Raw genomic sequence first — 14143 nt, 5'->3', positions numbered from 1 at the left:
ATTATGTGGCATGAGTTTATTTGTACGTTACATTTTTTATGTAAATATGAGTAAAGATGAGATTTTCACGAGATTATTTTAAATTACATAAATTATAATAAGATGATTTTAAAACCCCTTATGGTAAAGCAAGTTCAGAGTTACAAATGTTCGGTACCGCAACTTAAAGTTTATACGGATCAGAGTGCACCCACACTATTTACAGAGTGGTTATTTATGTTAGTGGATTTCTCCTGAGTGCACACCTGGTTCCGGACTAGGACTTAATAAGGAAAATCTCACTTAAAGTTTACGTACGTTGATTTAGTTTGGTCGGCCAACCAGCTAAGTCCAGTCTTCGGACCGCACAACCCAGTCATGGGGGTAAACATGACTTACGGCAAACAGGCCTAAGGGTGGTTTTTATAATATATGTTTATACATATTTAATTATGTGTACAAAGTTACTGATGATTTGAATGAAAAGTGTAAGTTTATATGAAAAGGATCATTTTGGTGTTTAAATGACGATCTAAGGAAAACGTATAAGGAAAAGTATATGTATGTTTATCATTAAATGTTTATACAGTTTTAAAGTTAAAAGTTTAATTTAACAGTTATAGTATATAATTATAAAATTTTACTATTGTAATTGATGACAAAAGTTTTATGCAAAAATTTTTAAATTTATATTTATTCTAAAAGAAATTTTAAAGTTATAGTATTAATATTGTTTTATGAAATTTTTTAAAAAACTCATTTTGGCCACACACTAATAATAATCTTATTTACTTACTGAGCATCGTCTCACTCCAATCATATTTTATTTCAGATAACTCTGAAGAACATGTCGGAAATCAGGCTTAGCAAGCATGCGGGTGGGGATTAGAAAAATAAAGATTGATTAGAAATATTAGTATGGTTTCAGATATTTATGTTTGTGTAATTTTTCTTCTTTCGAAATAAATGATTGTAATATGGATAATTAGCGCTCTAATTTAATAAAAATTGAGTTTATTTTGCTTCCGCTGTAAATTAGTAGTAAAAAGTTAATATCTCAAGCCCCTCGGGGTCGGGGTGTTACAAAACCAACTTTCCAAAAGTCTGTTTAGACACTATTTACGTACTTACGCATGCAACCATCCCATCCCTTAAAAAATAAAAATTCTGACATTCTTTGAAGAAAAAAAAAAATTGTCCCATCCCTTTTTTTGTCTTCTCTCTCTCTCTCTCCCCCCATCCTCTCTTCCCCTCCTGACACCTGTTCCCTCGCTCCCTTTTTTTTTTCACTACAAGTAGACATCCCCGCCCCCCTGCGAACCGGCCCCCGTCCCCTCTCTCTCCACTCTCCCATCATTAATGCCTGCCCCCCTGCGAACCAACCCCTCTTCCCTCTCTCTCCTCTCTCCCCTCATTCATGCCCTGACACGCCTCCCTTTTTTTTTTTTTTTATTGCTGACAGCAAGGACAAATGACACAACTGACGGTTTGGTATATTTTTTGAAAATTTTCTCATTTTCTCAATTTTTGTGTGTTTTGTTTTTTTTTTTATTTTATATTTTGGTAAAAAAACTCGAAGCTTTTTGAGGGGACAGCCAGAGGGGAAGGGCTTTGGGGAGCAATGCCGCATGGGAGTCCTCTCTCCTTCACATCCACGACCAACTCTCTTCTCTCTCTCTCTCTCTCTCTCTCTCTCTCTCTCTCTCTCTCATCCCTCTCCCATCTTTTGTTTTCTTTTATTTTATTTAGTTGATGTTTCAATAGTTATTTTAATACCATGTTGAATTTAAATTTTGCTTAAATTAATTTTATTGTTAACTTCAGCTTGTCTTTTTCTTAATTGAAGTATTTGTTGGAATTTACATATTGCCTTGATGTGTTTTTATTATTAAAGTCAGTTCATTTTTTTAGACTTTGTCGGAGTTGAATCTTATTTGAGTTTTTCTTTTTAGAATATTTGTTTGCATTTAAATATTTTCTTTGTGTATTTTTTAAAGTTAGTGTTTTTATTTTGTTAGAATTTAGTCTTGTTAGGGGCTTGTTTTTAAAGTTAGTATTTTTATTCAGTTAGATGATTGCAGGGTTTACTTACTTCGTTATTCTGGTATTAAATATGGCAATTAATTAGTTAATTTCATGCACATTAAATTTTTAGTTAGGGTTTAAGTTTCATTGCAAAAATCTCAAAAATCCAAGAAACCGAATTTGAACAATGTTTAGTAAAAATTCTTTTCTTATTTTCTTTTGAGTTTACACAAAGTTTAGAATTAATCTGCATTCTTTGAGGAGATGATCTGACATTTGGGCTAAATATTACATGACAGAACTCATATACTTAGGATAGTCTTTGTGTTGCTCATTTTTAGAGTGAGTCATATAGTCTGCAGAACCTAACAACTTAGGCTCTGATACCACAACTGTAGCCCCCTGAACCAAAGTGGGGTCTAGAGTGCCACATAGGAAAAACATACTGCTTTAATACCACAATTGTGACGCCCCAAATTCTCACTTAACATAATAACAATAATTCATTTATTCACTTATAATAACATATTACCTCTGATACCATAAGTGTGACAACTGGAACCCAAAAGGGGTCCCGGGTATATTCTTTCCATAACATAATTTACATGCATACAACATAAGCAAAAAGACCATCCATTCCCTACGTACTAGAATACTATCTCACAAACATTTTATCTATCATATCCAAAATTCATATTACAACCTAGAAAACCCAAAAAATCTAATATAACCAAACCAATGTCCTACCAACACTCACCCTTAACGAGATCGTCTAAGTCCCGCTCTGGAGCTCATAGGCCCAATTTCCTGTAGGCCCTAAAAAGTTGATATATTCATTGGGGTGAGACACTTCTTACTAAGGCGGAATATATTATTATCAGTGTGTGTTAGGTGAGTTTTATTGTACAATCATTTATATACATTTCCTTTATTGTCCCTAAATAAATATGTCATCGGTATAAATAATATGATGCAGTTCAGATAAATCTACTAATGTAAGTTATACGACGTATCTTAGATAATATAAAGCAGTTCATAATAAGTCTACTAACGTAAATTTTACAACATATCATAGATAATTTAATTCGCACTTCTATATCATTTCTATATACACACAAATTTTTTATATTGACCATACCTCCCCGTCGGCATCAGTACAAACGCCACACAGACCTTCTACCCCGATTTATAGGCCACACAGGCCTTCTACTCCGATTTATATGCCACACAAGCCTTCTACTCTAATTTATATGTCACACGGGCCTTCTACTCCGATTTATTCGCCACACAGACCTTCTACACAGATTTATATTTAGTCACTTTATATTGCACAATTCGATGCAAAATCTAACTTACATTAAAATAGATTTAAACTGTCATACTCACATACTCATATCAAACCTGTTATTTCATAATTAATGGAGTTAAACAGTCATATTCACATATCCATATCAAACTTGTCATTCCAGAATTAACGGAATTAAATTGTTATATTCACATACCTATATCGAACCTGTCGTTTCATAATTTCACAATAATCCAAATATATATATATATATATATATATCCATAAATCAGCATAGCAACACATACTCGCAGTATGTGTGACGACCTACTCAATTTCCATATTTTTTTTAAATATGTACATATATAATCAATATCACAATTCCTAGCTCAGCATATCATAATACACTTGGACCCGTGGGTACCAGGGATAAATCAGAACACAACACGGAAGCCTAAGCAGCAGGAAACATACAACCACGATATAATAATACTGAAACATCCATCATATTACCATAACTACCAGAGTCACTATAACCACTGTATTTCCATATATATACAACCCAAAAATGAGATCTAAGGACTCTTCCCCAAAATCTAACTGTCCTTACAAAACTTACCCTTCAAAAAGGGCAGATAACTACTATAGATTAGCAGGGCTTTTCTCGCTCTCCTATCTGGGGTTCCTGAAAAGTTTATAAAATTTAGGGGTGAGATACCTCTCAGTAAGGGAAATAAACTAATACTAGTGTGTGGCAACATGAGTATTCAGTGTTGTACATATACCATACAGAACATATTCAACAACTGTTTTGTCAAATAAGGGAAAACATATATATATATATATATATATCAAATCATTGCATAACATATTGCATTTTCATAAGCATGTTTCATCTCATATAATAATAATAACATAAAAACATTCTTGGTAGGTTAGTTGGCTGTTGTCATGTATTACCCCCACATGGTTGGGTTGTGTGGCCCGAAGGCGAGACCTGACAATGGTTGGCCGACCACTGCCAAGTCAATCATATAGTTTGTAAGTCCGATGGGTCTACTAGACCTAGTCCGTACACTAGAGGCGATCACACACTTCTTAAAAACCACACTAACCATCCAATCTCACACCACTCCGTACAGCAGCATTAACACAAATATCATGATCACGAAGACCATAGACATATAACAACGGTACTGTGCAAGTGCTAGCCTAGACCAAGTCAACCAGATTCTGATACCATATAACATATATTGAAATTGTGATACATGAATATTTCATATCATTAATTTTCACTTCACTCATATTACACATTTTATCATTGCTCGGCCCGTACGTTGGCAATTTACATCATAGCACGGCTCGTACGCCTGCAAATATATCATAGCACAACCCGTACGCTGGAAAATCACATCATAGCACGGCTCGTACGTTGACAAACATATCATAGCACGGCCCGTACGCTGCAAATCACATCATAGCATGGCCGGTACGCGGGCAAACATATAAAAAAAATCAGCCCGTACGCCGATTTTCTCATTATGAAAATCCGTATCATAATCACAATTCCAGAAACAGTATTTCATAGCATTCTAAACTCATGCCACACTAACAAATTTTCACATATTCAACATACCGTCATTTTAACAGAATTTTCCCAAATATAAATCATATATAAATATATTCATTTATCTGAAATCGAATTCTATAATAATATACAAACATTTTTCAAAAAGTAGTTTATCCCCTTACTTGACTACTGAGAAAGCCCCCAAAGCAATCTAGTCTTACTCCCGTAGGATTTCTCGACCAATACCCTAAAAATGAAAACTCCCAGTATTAAACTTCAGTATTTTCACGTGTATATCATTTCCTATAACTATCGTAAGACCAGATTTGGCTTGAAAATCCTTACCTCAACTCTGGGATGATTCCCAACTTACTTTCACCAACGATCCGCTCCGACAGATTTGGGGAGAACTTTGCCAGGAGCGTTGTGGTAGCCTCAAATCTTCGATTCGGCGAGAAACATGCTTGGAAACTAAGAGAGAAGTGAGAGGGAGACGTAGAGAGAGAGAGAGAGGAGAGAGAGAGAGGCATTGAAAAATGGATAAAAATCTAGTTTTTAGCTATTTATAGGGCCAGATTCGTTGACGAGACACATCACCTCCTCAACGAGTCCTTCATTAAATTCGTCGACGAGACCCTGTATTCGTCGACGAAATTCAGAGCAGCCCATTTCTCGCTCGGTATTTTCTCGTTGACGAATCCTTGTATTCGTCGACAATTTTTCTTATGCACTCATCGACGAACCCCTGTATTCGTCGATGAGTCTTGGCAATTTCCTTAAAATTATTATTATCCCCCAAAATGTAATGTTGTCGACGAAGTCTACGGCCTCCTTCTGTTTCTGTTTCTATTTCTCTCCCTCTTATTATTAAAATAATATTATTCTTCAGGTCACTACATTCTCCCCTCCTTATAAAATTTCATCCTCGAAATTTACTATTCGTATAATTCATCATCCCTTATAAGACAAAATGGTCTACTTATTTTATTACTTACCCTCACTTATGACGGAGGAATACCGTGGTTACATTCTGAGTCCTGGGAGATTACATATACAAAAAAAACTTCTCCCAATACTAAAATGTTATACTAATTAAACCTTTACATGTACCTGCAAAAGAATATACTACCTAACTACTTACATTTACCCAATCAAACTTCTTCGAATAGATGCAGATACTTCTGTTTCATGTGTTCCTCAAATTCCCATGAAGTCTTTTCAATTGCATGATTCCTCTACAAAACTTTTACCTGAGGAATCTTCTTATTACGTAGCTCTTGTACTTTCCTATCTAGAATTTGTATGGGTACCTCCTCTTATCCCAGTGAATCACTAAGATCCAACTCATCATAACTAATGATATGAGAAGGATCTGGGACGTATTTCCTCAACATAGAAACATGAAATACGTTATGGATCCTGAATAACACAGCCGGTAAAGCTAGCTTGTAGGCTACTGGTTCCACTTTATTTAGAATCTCAAATGAATCGATAAACCTAGGACTAAGTTTACCCTTCTTCCTAAATCGCATAACCCCTTTCATCAGAACTATCTTAAAAAACACATGATTACCCACATCAAATTCTAGATTCCTGCGACGATTATCAGCATAACTTTTCTGTTGGCTCTAAGCTGCACTGATCCTGTCTCTAATAAGCTGAAACTTATCACGCACTTGCTGTACCAATTCTGGCCCCACTACTCGCTGCTCACCCACTTCATCCCAAAATAAAGGAAATCGACATCTCCTACCATATAGAGCCTCAAATGGTGCCATGCCAATTCTGGACTGGTAACTATTATTATACGCGAACTCTACTAATGGCATGAATTGAGTCTAACTACCCCCAAAGTCTAATACACACGTTCGGAGCATATCCTCTAGTATCTATATCGTTCTCTCAGTTTTCCCGTTTGACTGGGGATGGAATGCCGTACTAAATGATAACTGAGACCCTAAAGTTTCTTGCAGACTCTTCCAAAAATGTGACGTAAAACGCAGGACTCGATCTGACACAATCGATACAGGCACTCCATGAGAACCAACTATCTCCTGGACGTAAATCTCCTCTAAACGGCTGAGGGGATAACTGATTTTGATAAGTATAAAGTGGGCGGCCTTAGTCAAACGGTCAACAATCACCCAGATGGCATTCTGGCCATGTAATGCCGTCGGCAGTCCTGACACAACATCCATAGATATAATGATCTCACTTCCACTCTAGGATAAATAACGGCTGCAACTGCCCTGCCGGTCTCTGGTGCTCAGCCTTCACTTGCTGGCACATCAAACACTGGGCTACATACTCGGCGATTTCTCTCTTTATGCCACTCCACTAGTATGACTCTCGCAGATCCCTGTACATCTTCGTACTGCCGTGATGAACCATATACAAAGATCTGTGAGCATCCTCTAGAATAGTTTTTCTGAAATCAGTATTGGCAGGAATACATAATTTGGTATGGAACCGCAAAGCTCCGTCATCTGCAATACTAAATTCTTTTCCCTGACCATTTTGCACTATGTTCATCACCTCTGCTAATTCTGGGTCTTTCTTTTGAGCGGCTTTAATTCTTTCTTGCAGAGTAGGCTATACTACTAGGCTGGCAATACACACTGGGAGATTACTCTCTACCAACTCTATGCCGAGTCTCTCTAGATCCATCATGATTGGATGTTGGATCTCCATAGCTGCCAACACAGGTTCCCTAGATTTCCTGCTCAACGCATCAGCTACCACGTTTGCTTTCCCTGGGTGATAACTGACGGTACAATCAAAATCCTTAATCAACTCCAACCACATTTTCTGCCTCATATTCAGTTTTTTTTACATGAAGAAATACTTTAAACTCTTGTGGTCGAAGAAAATCTCACATTACTCGCCGTACAGATAATGCCTCCAAATTTTCAATGCGTGTACCATTGCAGCCAATTCAAGATCATGTGTAGGGTAGTTCTTTTCATATTCTTTCAACTATCTAGACGCATACGTCACTACCCTGCCATGTTGCATCAATACATGGCCAAGTCCCTTCAAGGATGCATCACTGTAAATAACATACCCCTCACCCCCTAATGGAATAACCAATACTGGTGCTGTGACTAATCTTTACTTTAGTTCTTGAAAACTCTACTCACAGCTGTTGTCCCACTCAAATCTGACATTCTTCCTCGTTAGTCGTGTTAAAGGTTCTGACAAAGCTGAGAATCCCTTAACGAAACGACGGTAATAGCCAGCTAGCCCCAAGAAACTCCTGATCTCCTGGACATTCCTCGGTCTAACCCAATTTACTACCGCCTCAATTTTGCTAGGATCCACAGAAATACCGTCTCCAGATATAACATGCCCCAAGAACACGACCTTCTCCAGCCAAAACTTACATTTACTGAACTTGGCGTACAACTCCTTTTCCCAAAGTGTTTGCAAAACCTGCCTCAGGTGCGTCTCATGCTCCTCATAGCTCCTCAAATAGACCAGTGCATCATCAATAAACACAACAAAAAATTGATCTAGGTATTGGTGGAAGACTATGCTCATTAAATCTATAAATACTGCAGGAGCATTCGTCAAACCAAATGGCATAACAAGAAACTCGTAATGCCCGTACTTGGTCCTGAAGGCCGTCTTCAAGATGTATTTAGCTTTCACTTTTACCTGATGGTAGCCGGATCTGAGATCAATCTTCGAATACACCCGTGTACCTTGGAGCTGGTCAAACATATCGTCGATACGGGGTAGAGGATATTTGTTCTCTATTGTCACTTTATTAATCTCCCTATAGTCTACACACATCCTCATGGTCCCATCTTTCTTCTTCACAAATAAAACTGGAGCTCCCCACGGAGATACACTAGCTCGTATTAAGCCTTTATCAAGTAGATCTTGCAACTGATTCTTTAATTCTGCCAATTCTACGAGCGCTATCCGGTATGGTACTTTAGAAATCGGCGCTGTACCTGGAAGTAGATCAATAGGGAAATCTACCTCACGGTTAGGTGGCAAGCCTAGTAACTCGTCTGGAAAAACATCTGTAAGCTCCTTTACTACCGGCATGCTAGCAAGTTTCAGTTCATTCTCTAACTTCTCCTTCACAACAGCCACAAACCCTTGACAACCACTCAGCAATAGTCTTTTGGCCTGAATAGTTGAAACTAATTTAGGCGGGACTTGCACTCGCGACCCTACGAACTTGAATTCTGCTTTCCTCGGAGGTCTGAATATCACTTCGCGTGCTTGAAAATTTATGTTGGCAAAATTGGCCGCTAGCCAATCCATGCCAAATATAACATCAAACCCGTACATGTCTAGCACTATCAAATCAGCAAACAAAGTCTTTCCTTGAATATCAACTGGACAACCTCGGAGCACCCTACTACACCTCACTGCTAATCCAGTCGGTGTAGATACCAGCAATTCAACATTTAATGGTTGTGTTTTAGCCCCACATAATTTAACACACCCCGAAGACACGAACAAGTGTGTAGCTCCTGAATCAAACAATGCAATAACTTTAAAAGAAAGCATAGTAACCATACTTGTCACCACGTCACTCGCCGTCTCAGCCTCACCCGGCGTCAAAGTAAACACCCTGGCTGGAGCCGTATTCCTCTGGTGGCCCCCACGTGGTGCCTAGTAACCTCCCCGGCGTGGTCTAAGAGCTGAAACTACATCCGGTGGGGTAAGGCAGTCTCGCACCATGTGCCCCAATCTACCGCAGTGATAGCATACTACACCACCATCTGGTGGTGTAGGACAGTCTCGCACCATGTGCCCCGATCTACTGTAGCTATAGTACACCATACCACCAGCTCGACACTCCCCTCAGTGCCTCCTACCACAAATTTGACAGACTGGAGGACCCTGCCCTGTCTGCACCTCGCGTCCTCCCGTTTCCTGCCTCCGTCCTCTACCGTGATTTCCTCTCCTCCACTAATCCGATCTATGACTTTGCTGGTAATTGGTAGATGCATATCTCTTCCTCTGTCCCTACTCCTTTGCATCAAGATGCTCACCAATCTCTACCAAGGCTGCGCTGTCAACTAACTCAGCAAAGTCCTAGATTCGCAGCACCACCACCTACTTGAATATGCTCCATCTCAAAACTCTTTCAAACTGCCTGGCTTTCCTCACCTCATCAGGAACAATGTATGAGGCGAAACGAGAGAGCTCGATGAAGCGCGCCGTATACTATTGGACGGATAGTTGTCCCTACTTCAGACTCAGGAACTCTTCTACCTTAGCCTCCCTGACAGTAGCTGGAAAATACCTATCAAAGAACAATTCTTTAAACCGGTCCCATGTCTTGGCTATCAGAGTTGCCCTCTGCTGCTCCAATAGTCTCACCGTAGTCCACCACCTCTCGGCTTCTCCTGTCAATCTATAGGTGGCAAAGAGGACTTTCTGTTCTTCTGTACATTGTAACACAGCCAAGACCTTCTCGGTCTCTTGCATCCAATTCTCAGCAGCTGCAGGATCAACTCCACCGAGAATGTCAGAGGGTTCATCTTCGTAAACTTCTCTATAGTACACTCATGGCCTGCAGATAGACCACTCTGCTCCCTCAAGCTCCTAGCTATCTCAACCATAACCTGCTGAGCCACGCTACGCAATACCGTGTCAGAGTCGGTCCCAGTTGCACCTAATGGTCCTGCTCCATCACTGCCACTCGCATGGGCACTATTTCCTTCTTGATCCATCCTAAAAACAACAACCACAACTTTAGGAATTCTATCATTATAATTTACCCACCTATCCTCACCACTTATCTCAACATTTATAGCTCATTACTAATCCCCAGTCCTACATTTTAAGAACATAACCCGACAATAGCTTACTATGATTTTCCTAAGATCGTCACCCTAGGAAAAACACAGAAACTACCATGGAAGTCCTGCCTCTAGACTGTAGAACAACCTTAAATCTTTTCCTAGACTCTAGTATCATTTTCGCTGCATTCTAGAGTTTACAGAACTTAGCAACCTAGGCTCTGATACCAAACTGTGACGATCTGCTCAATTTTCACATTTTTTTTTATAAAAATATATACATATATAATCAATATCACAATTCCCAGCTCAGCAGATCATATTACACCTGGACCCATGGGTACCAGGGATAAATCAGAACACAACGCGGAAACCTAAGCAGCAGGAAACATACAACCACAATATAATAATACTAAAACATCCATCATATTACCATAACTACCATAGTCACTATAACCACTGTATTTCCATATATATACAACCCAAAAATGAGATTTAGGGACTCTTCCCCAAAATCTAACTGTCCCTACAAAACTTACCCTTCAAAAAGGGTAGATAACTGCTTTAAATTAGTGGGGCTTTTCTCGCTCTCCTATCTGGGGTTCCTGAAAAGTTTATAAAATTTAGGGGTGAGATACCTCTCAATAAGGGAAATAAACTAATACTAGTGTGTGACAATATGAGTATTCTGTGTTGTACATATACCATACAGAACATATTCAATAACTGTTTTGTCAAATATGGGAAAACATATATATATATATATATATCAAATCATGGCAGACCATATTGCATGTTCATAAGCATGTTTCATCTCGTATAATAATAATAACATAAAAATATTCTTGGTAGGTTAGCTGGCTGTTGTCATGTATTACCCCCACATGGTTGGGTTGTGTGGCCCGAAGGGGGGACCTGACAATGGTTGGCCGACCACTGCCAAGTCAATCATATATTTTGTAAGTCCGATGGGTCTGCCAGACCTGGTCCGTACACTAGGGGCGATCACACACTTCTTAAAAATCACATCGATCATCCAATCTCACACCACTCCGTACAGCGGTGTTAACACAAAGATCATGATCACGAAGACCATGGACACATAGCAACGGTACCATGCAAGTGCTAGCCTAAACCAAGTCAACCAGGTTCTGATACCATACAACATATATTGAAATTGTGATACATGAATATTTTATATCATTAATTTTCACATCACTCGTATCATTTTGCATATAGATGTATATCATGAAAATCATTGGCCCGTACGCCAGTATTACACATTTTATCATAGCCTGACTCGTACACCAGCAAATCATAGCATAGCCCATACACTAGCAAATCACATCATAGCACGGCCCGTATACCGACAAATGTATCATAGCACAGCCCGTACGCTGACAAATTACATCATAGCACGACCCGTACGCCAGTAAACATATAAAAAAATCTCGGCCCGTAAGCCGGTTTTCCCATTATGAAAATCCGTATCATAATCACAATTCTAGAAACAGTATTTCATAGCATTTTATACTCATGCCACACTAACAAATTTTCACATATTCAACATATTGTCATTTTAACAGAATTTTCCTAAATATAAATCATATATAAATATATTCATTTCCCTAAAATCGAATTCTATAATAATATACAAACATTTTTCAAAAAGTACTAGCTTAGTTTATCTCCTTACCTGGCTACTGAGAAAGCCCCCAAAACAATCTAGTCTTACTCTCGTAGGATTTCCCTACCAATACCCTGAAAATGAAAACTCTCAGTATTAAACTTCAGTATTTCTACGTGTATATCATTTCCTATAACTATCGCAAGACCAAATTTGGCTTAAAAAACCTTACCTCAATTTTGGGATGATTCCCAACTTGCTTTCACCAACGATCCGCTCTGGAAGATTTGGGGAGAACTTCGCTAGGAGCATCGTGGCAACCTCAAATCTTCGATCCGGGGAGAAACAGGCCCGGAAACGAAGAGAGAAGTGAGAGGGAGACGTAGAGAGAGAGAGAGGAGAGAGAGAGAGGCGTTGAAAATTGGATAAAAATATGGTTTTTAGCTATTTATAGGGCCAGATTCGTCGACGAGACACGTCACCTCGTCGACGAGTCTTTCATTAAATTAGTCGACAAGATCCTATATTCGTTGACGAAATTCAGAGCGGCCCATTCCTCGCTCGGTATTTTCTCGTCGATGAATCCTGTATTCGTCGATGAATTTTCTTATGCACTCGTCGACGAACCCCTGTATTCATCGACGAGTCCTGGCAATTTACTTAAAATTATTATTATCCCCCAAAATGCAATGTTATCGACGAAGTCTATGACCTCCTTCTATTTCTATTTCTATTTCTCTCCCTCTTATTATTAAAATAATATTATTCTTCGGGTCACTACAGTATGATACCGTAACAGTTCAATAAATCCATTAAACAAAATCTATTATTAATTTATCTCATGTCACACGCTTTACATTAAATCATAATTAAATAATATGGCCGAAAAAAGTACGTTTTTTTTTTTAAATCTAGTCCAATTGTCTTTGAAATTTTATTTAATTTAAAACATGCAATTTTCGAAAAGTGGAGACGCCTAACCTACTTGCCTGGTTTTTCCCAAATACGTGTATAATAACTAAAAAAAACATCGTTTCCATATGTCCGAATAATTCAAAAAACCTGATATAATCAAATTTCCACAGTTTGATTTAATTCCAAATTATTCCCAAAAATATGATATAATCAAATCCCGATAATTTAATTTAACTCAGATATACTTTAATTAACATAGAGTTAATTAAATTCACGTACCTAAATTTAATCGAAAGTATTTTAAAAATAAACTGACATAATTTATTCTCCTTATCTTATCCCAAGAGTGGTGCCTATGACGCACAAACCACGAAATCCCCCGATTAAAACGTTGGTGGCCAAAATTGGAACCCAAAAATATTTTCCATTCTTCAATCGGCGCAAGTTTCACCGAGAAAAATGAGAGAGAGAGAGAGAGAGTTCGCATGTTAGGGGGGTTTGATTGAAATTGATTTTTACTCCTGAAGTTAATATATATATAATATAATATAATATAATATTATATTAATATATTATATTAATTAATTAATTAATTTTTTTGAATCACTAGAAATACTCACAACAAATGCACATATTATATAAAAATTCATTAAACGTGTCTTGGAAGCGAGAAAGTATGCATGAAACAAATATAGAAGACATGTATTCCCGCAATTGCAAATACAACCTTAGAAGAAACTGGCCTAATTAGAGCATGAGTTACCCTTGTAGAACGAACACAACAAATAAAAATCTCTTGTGAACAAAAGGAAAATCTGGGTCAAACTCAAACAATGTCACAATCTCAACATCCAGGAGAAAGATCTAAAATGGCGAGGGATAATAATAATAATAATAGTAATAATAAAGGTTCGATACAGTCATCACTAACATGTTATTTTCCTAAATGTGGTTAATTCACCTAATTACTATTT

This window comes from Malania oleifera, chromosome 10, assembly GCF_029873635.1.
Source record: "Malania oleifera isolate guangnan ecotype guangnan chromosome 10, ASM2987363v1, whole genome shotgun sequence".
Classification (NCBI taxonomy): Eukaryota; Viridiplantae; Streptophyta; class Magnoliopsida; order Santalales; family Ximeniaceae; genus Malania; species Malania oleifera.
The sequence above is the reverse complement of the archived record's forward strand: the minus strand, read 5'-3'. Positions refer to the sequence as shown.